Source organism: Felis catus, chromosome D3, assembly GCF_018350175.1.
Source record: "Felis catus isolate Fca126 chromosome D3, F.catus_Fca126_mat1.0, whole genome shotgun sequence".
Taxonomy (NCBI): domain Eukaryota; kingdom Metazoa; phylum Chordata; class Mammalia; order Carnivora; family Felidae; genus Felis; species Felis catus.
In genome coordinates this window covers 92242106-92248682 of record NC_058379.1, presented here as the reverse complement: position 1 = coordinate 92248682, position 6577 = coordinate 92242106, and the positions used below count along the sequence as shown (strand labels likewise).

At 52.5% G+C, this 6577-nt stretch overlaps 1 long non-coding RNA gene across 1 annotated transcript; it reads right to left on the bottom strand.

Moving 5' to 3' along the window:
• Nucleotides 1-211: 211 nt before the first annotated feature.
• On the bottom strand, nucleotides 212-6303 carry LOC111560474. The gene is made up of 2 exons (XR_006587806.1): nucleotides 6263-6303; nucleotides 212-916 (listed from the first exon to the last, which is right to left on the bottom strand). It is a non-coding gene; the product is annotated as an uncharacterized LOC111560474 (long non-coding RNA).
• Nucleotides 6304-6577: the final 274 nt, after the last annotated feature.

Genomic DNA, 6577 nt, shown 5'->3' with positions numbered 1-6577 from the left:
TCCTGTCTTGCGTAGGGAAAGGTGGGGGGTACAGCTCTCCCAGGGTACGGATGTCTAACTGCAGATATCCTGTTTGTCAACTGGTGGAAGTGCAAGCCCTGCAAGTGAGGCGTTACGGAACTGAAGATAGGGTGGGGGTGTGTTATTAAGCTAAGCAGGGGTCTTTCATTCCCCCATTTTCTTTTGGCGTCGAATGAAACCTTTCATTCGATTGTATCTGGCCTTTCTGCATCAAATTGTCTTAGTTGGTGGTACTGTTGGGTTAGAACCAAGGCCTGGATGACAGAGAGTCTTTCTCTTATGAACTGTACCAAGCGGTTAAGGATGCAGGGTCCGAACACCAGTATTAATAGTAGGAGTATTAAGGGGCCCATGAGGGAGGAGACTAAAGTGGTAAACCAGGGGGATATCCCAAGTGTCTAGTCCAGCTGCCAGCTGGCAAAAATCAGGGGTAAGTGGGGGCCACCAAGTGTTAAGCGCATGGTTACCTTGGACCTCCCAGACAACTTCCCCACTCTGGGAGTAGATTTGCCAAGTCAAGGTGTAAACCTGATGTGGGTTCCCCTCTTTGACAATTTTAGCTCCAATTCCCGCCCCCAAGCTTGTGAGGACCCACAGAAAGACCATTCCTGCTGGGGGTTTCATTTTGGGTTCGTGCAGGGACAGGGTGGATTAGCAGTCAGACACGGGAGAGTCTTATCTTAAGAGGGTTCTCCGAACGGTGGAGCTTCCAGGTTTTGGGAGTTTCTGGTCCAGGGGTTTTTGGGGCTGCTTTGGCGTGCGATGCGTGAATCCAGGCGGCAATCCCGTCAACCTTTATGGCGGTGGGCGTGGTCAGCAGGACGATGTAAGGTCCCTTCCAACGAGGCTCCAATCCTTGAGAGCGGTGCCGCCGGACTTACACGGAGTCTCCTACCTGAAATGGGTGGCTAGTTTGTGGATGTCCTGGCCGATACAGTTCGGCCAGGGGTGTCCAGATTTGGGCCTGCACCGCTTGCAGCCCTTTTAGTCGGGCTTGTAAATCAGTCTTAGGATCGGAGGGGGAGAAGGAATTGAGCAAGGTTGACAAAAAGGGGGGGGTCCCCCATAAAGGATTTCATATGGGGTGAGCCCGAAACGGTTGGGTGTATTTCTGGCTCTTAACAAGGCCAGAGATAGGAGGCGTCTCCAATCTTTTAAGCCAGTCTCTAAGGTCAATTTAGTAAGGGTCTCTTTTATTGTTCTATTCATTCTTTCTACCTGTCCTGAGCTCTGGGGCCTATATGCACAGTGTAATTTCCAATTAATCCCCAGTGTCCTGGCGAGCCCCTGACTTACCTGGGAAACGAAGGCCGGCCCGTTATCTGACCCGATTACCTTGGGAAGTCCAAATCTGGGGAAGATTTCTTCTAAAATCTTCTTGGCTACCACGTGTGCCGTTTCTTGTCGGGTGGGGTAGGCTTCTACCCATCCTGAAAAGGTGTCTACAAACACTAATAAGTACTTATACCCCGCATAGTGAGGCTTTACTTCAGTAAAGTCTATTTCCCAATAGACTCCTGGGCGGTTACCACGAGTCCGTTTTCCTTCTGGCACTCGGGTAGCCCCAGCGTTTACCTGTTGACAGACCTTACAGGCGGAGGTCACCTGTTCTATGAGGGTGCCTGCCTTAGGGATTAAGAAGTCAGTTTTTTCAATCAGTGACTTCAGCTTCTGATTACTTAAATGTGTCCAGGCGTGCATTTGTTGGATCATTGCCAGGGCTTCCTTTCGGGGAAGGACTATCTTTCCTTCTTTTTCCCAGTCTTTAGTGTCCTGATTCAGTACAGCCCCTATGGCCTTTGCCTCTTCCTGGTCATCTGGGGTGTAAGCATATTTGTTGGTCGTAAGATCGGTTTCTTCAAGTTTTGTGGTCAAGGTCAACGTTTCTGCCACAGCGACTTGCCTGGCTACTTGGTCTGCCTGTCTATTTCCTGTTGCAATTGGGCCTTGTCCTTTCTGATGCCCGGGGCAATGAATTATGGCTACTCTTCGAGGAAGAAAAAGGGCCTTTAATAATGCAATGATTTCAGCTTTGTTTTTAATTTCTTTTCCTTCTGAGGTTAGTAGGCCCCTTCTTTCATAAATACTCCCATGTGTATGAGCCGTTGCAAAGGCATATCGGCTATCTGTGTATATGTTAGCCTTTTTCCCTTCGGATAGCTCTAGGGCCTTGGTGAGCGCTATCAGCTCAGCCTTTTGGGCAGACGTGCCAGGAGGTAGTGATTGTGCCCATATGATGTGGTGGCCATCTACTACCGCTGCTCCCGCCCTCCGGGTACCTGAGTCGATGTAACTGCTCCCGTCCGTATACCAAGAGTGATCCGCATCTGGGAGCTCTTGATCTTTAAGATCTTCCCGTGTCCCATGGGTCTCAGCCAGTACTTGCTGGCAATCGTGTGCGCTCTGTTGGTCTTCCGGTGCCGGTAGCAACGTGGCAGGGTTCAAGGTAACCGGAGGTCCAAATTGGATGCGGTCTGTGTCCAGTAGGAGGGCCTGGTAGTGAGTTAGGCGTGCGTTGGTTATCCATCGGTCCGGTGGCTGCCGCACTACGGCCTCTAAAGCATGCGGGGTGATAACAGTTAGTGGCTGTCCAAGGGTTAATTTGGCAGAGTCCTTGACCAGCATAGCAGTGGCTGCCATGATACGAAGACATGGGGGCCACCCCGCTGCCACAGGGTCCAACTTTTTGGACAGGTATGCTACTGGCCTCTTCCAGGGCCCTAATTTTTGGGTTAGAACTCCTTTGGCAATTCCTTGTTTCTCGTCTATGAAAAGGGTAAAGGGCTTGGAGGTGTCTGGCAACCCGAGAGCCGGGGCGGAGAGGAGGGCCTCTTTTAGGGCCTCAAAGGCTGACTGATGTTTTTCCTGCCAGGTGAAGGGTGCACTCTCTTTCGTGAGGGCATAGAGGGGGGCGGCTAGCTCAGCGAACCCAGGTATCCATAAGCGACAGAACCCAGCAGTTCCCAGGAATTCACGTACCTCTCTGGGGTTCTGGGGCGGCGGAATGCGAGCCACAGTTTCTATTCGCCCAGGGGTGAGCCATCTTTTCCCCTCACTCAGTATGTACCCCAGGTAGGTTACCTTGGTTTGGCAAATCTGGGCCTTCTTGGCGGATGCCCGGTATCCTTTTTCTCCTAATTCCCGGAGCAGATGTCTGGTACCTAGTATGCAGGCTTCTTTTGTGGGGGCGGCCAGAAGAAGGTCATCCACATATTGGAGTAGTGTTACTTCTGGATGTTGAGTCCGGAAGTCAGTTAGGTCCCTGTGAAGAGCCTCATCAAAGAGAGTGGGGGAGTTTTTGAACCCTTGGGGTAAGCGGGTCCAGGTTAATTGGCCTGAGATTCCTCTTTTAGGGTCCCTCCATTCGAAAGCAAACAGTTCTTGGCTCTGGGGGGCCAAGGGTAAACAAAAGAATGCATCTTTTAGGTCCAGTACTGTGTACCAGGTACGGTCTGGGCTCAGGGTGCTGAGCAAGTTATAGGGATTGGGGACCGTAGGATGGATATCCATAGTCCTTTTGTTGACCTCCCTTAAGTCTTGGACAGGCCTGTAGTCTCGAGTACCAGGTTTTTTCACTGGTAAGAGAGGGGTATTCCAAGGTGAGCGGCAAGGTCGCAGGACCCCAAGCTCTAGAAATCTGGTAATGTGTGGCTGAATGCCCATATGAGCCTCCTTGCTCATGGGATACTGCCTGATAGATACAGGCATTGCCGTGGGCTTTAGGTCAATTATGATTGGGGCCTGGCATTTGGCTCGACCAAGCCCTCCCGTTTCTGCCCAGGCCTGGGGAAAGTCCTGCAGCCAGGCTTCGAGGAGGTTAGTGGTGACCGGGGTTTCAAAAAGTCTGTGTTCGTCTTGTAAGGACACAGTTAAGACTTGGATAGGCTGGCCATCCCGGTTTAGCACTTGGGCCCCCGCTTTGGAGAAATGGATCTGAACTCCAAGCTTGGTTAGGAGGTCTCGTCCTAAAAGGGGGTATGGGCATTTGGGTACTACCAGAAAAGAGTGTGTCACTGTCCCTTGCCCTAAATCAACCGTACGGTAGTTAGTCCATTTGTGAATTTTTCTTCCTGTCGCTCCTTGAACCCAAGAGGTACGAGAGGACAGAGGCCCGTTTGCCTTGGTTAGGACCGAGTGCTGAGCTCCTGTGTCCACCAGGAAGGTGGTGGGATGCCCCCCTACAGATAAAGTTAGCCGGGGCTCGGGGGGGGGCTCCAGAGCCCTGACGCCCCTACTCTCTCTCTTCGCCCAAGGTGAGTATGGGGGTAGATTTCTTTGAGTCTCTAAGGCGCTTAGGGCAGTCTTTGATTCAGTGCCCGCGCTCTTTGCAATAGGCACATTGGTCTTTTTCTATTTTGGGCCGCCTCTTCGTTTCCCCTGACTTTCCTGTTCTATTTTCTGTCACTACAGCTGCCAGGATTTTTGTTAGATGTTTATCTCTCTTTCGATCTCTTCGTTCCTCCTGTGCTTCCTGCTCTTTTGCTAGCCTAGCCTCCTTTTCTTCTGGGGTCTCCCTTTTGTTATATACCTTTTCTGCCTCTCTAACTAGTTCCTGCAACCCATAGGTTTGAATCCCATCTAGCCGTTGGAGCTTTCCTTTTATATCAGACGCTGCCTGATCTATGAATGACATGGCCACGGTAGCCTTATGTTCTGGAGCCTCGGGGTTAAATGGAGTATACATCCGAAACCCCTCTAGAAGCCGTTCCATAAAGGCTGCGGGGCTCTCCTCTTTTCCTTGGATTATGGTCCTTACCTTGGCCAAATTGGTGGGCCGTTTCCCTGCCCCCTTGAGACCCGCCAACAGAGCCTGGCGATAGATTCGGAGACTCTCCCTACCTGGAGCCGTTTCATAGTCCCAGTCCGGGCGGGTGAGGGGAAACCCTTCATCTATTTCATTGGGAAGCTGAGTTGGAAGACCTCCAGGCCCCGGCACATTTTTCCGGGCCTCCAGGAGAACTCGTTGCCTTTCCTCGGTAGTCAAAAGGACCTGTAAGAGCTGCTGGCAGTCGTCCCAGGTAGGCTGGTGTGTGAGGAGGATAGACTCTATTAGTGAGGTTAGGGCCTGGGGTTCTTGGGAAAAGGAAGGGTTATGAGTTTTCCAATTATAGAGATCGGATGCAGAAAATGGCCAATATTGGACAGTCCGGTTGACTGTCCGGAGAGGAAACAGGGAAGATTGCCAAGTGGGAGGGCCATTCGGGTCGTCCGATCGCCGGAGACGGAGGCGGGGGGTCTGAGGTGGGGTCTGGGGAGTTAGATCGGGTGGGGCTGGAGTAGAGGATGGGGCTGACGTACAGGCGGGGGAAGAAGTTGGGGAGGGGGAGGAGGAACTGGAGGCAGGAGGGGAAGTAGGGGGCACCGGGGACAGGACGGAGACGGGGGCCAGGGGTGAATTATAGGGTGGAGGTAGTAAGAGGGGGTTGTGGGGCGGTGAAGTCTCTTCGGGGGCGTGGGGCGGCGAAGACAAAGCGTCTAGGAGGAGGGAGTCCCTTTGGGACTCATCGGGAAAAACCGGTTTGGGCGGATCTGGAGTTTGGGTTGAGGCTCGGTTTTTGGAGGTTTTCAGGGGAAGGAGGGTAGACTGAGAAGTGGGGCAGGAAGGAAGGAAGGGTTTCACCCATGCCGGAGGATTCCGGATGAGATCCTCCCAGGTGAGGATATAGGCCACTTGATCTGGATGACCTTGTGGTCCAGGATCCATTACCTTTGTCTTAACCTGTAATATAACAAAGAGGTCAAAAGTCCCGTCCCGGGGCCACCCTACAGATAGGGTGGGCCACTCCGATGAACAAAAAGTTCGCCATCGACCTTTTCGAACCTCAACGGATAGATTGCGAGCTCTTGCCTGGACGTCCGAGAAATGAGTCAGAGTCAAAGATAGAGGAGTAGTCAGTGTCTGTCCCATGGCTGTGTCGTCCTGTCCACGCGTCCACACACGCACACTTACACACACACACACGAATATGACTACAATGTCGATACAGACCAGACAACACAGACTAGACAACAACCAAGGAGCCGCGGCCAGGTATTCAGATTCAGATGGCAGGGGAGGCCTGCCTACGGATTTGGGGAGTCTGACGAACTTGTCAGTTCTCCCCTACAAACACCACCGAGGCGTCCCTCGGGGCTGGGGTGTGAAGGTTCAGGACACGTCTGTCCTCCTTCAACACTCCTACTGAGGTGGCCGGCCGGCCTCAGAATTCACAGTTCAGAGACAAAACATAGAACACAATACCTGTGTGTAGACAAAGGCACAGAAGTCTGTCTTCAGTCAGTCCGTCAGTGGCCCGGGCCGGAGAGTCATCCACCGACGGGGCCGGGGTTCTCTTGCCTTCCCTCGGTTTCCCGGCCAACGCACCAAATGTTAGGAGCCAAGCTCCTAAGCCCTATGGAATGAGAGTTGGCGCAAAGAACCACACGGCACTCCGACGTCGGCAGAGAGTCTTTACTGGTGCACCAGGGCTCCCCAGTGTTGGAAAGCGGGAGAGCCCCGATATACGGGGTTACAGGTCTTTTATACCATTTTGAGTTACATTTGCATACAGGCTGG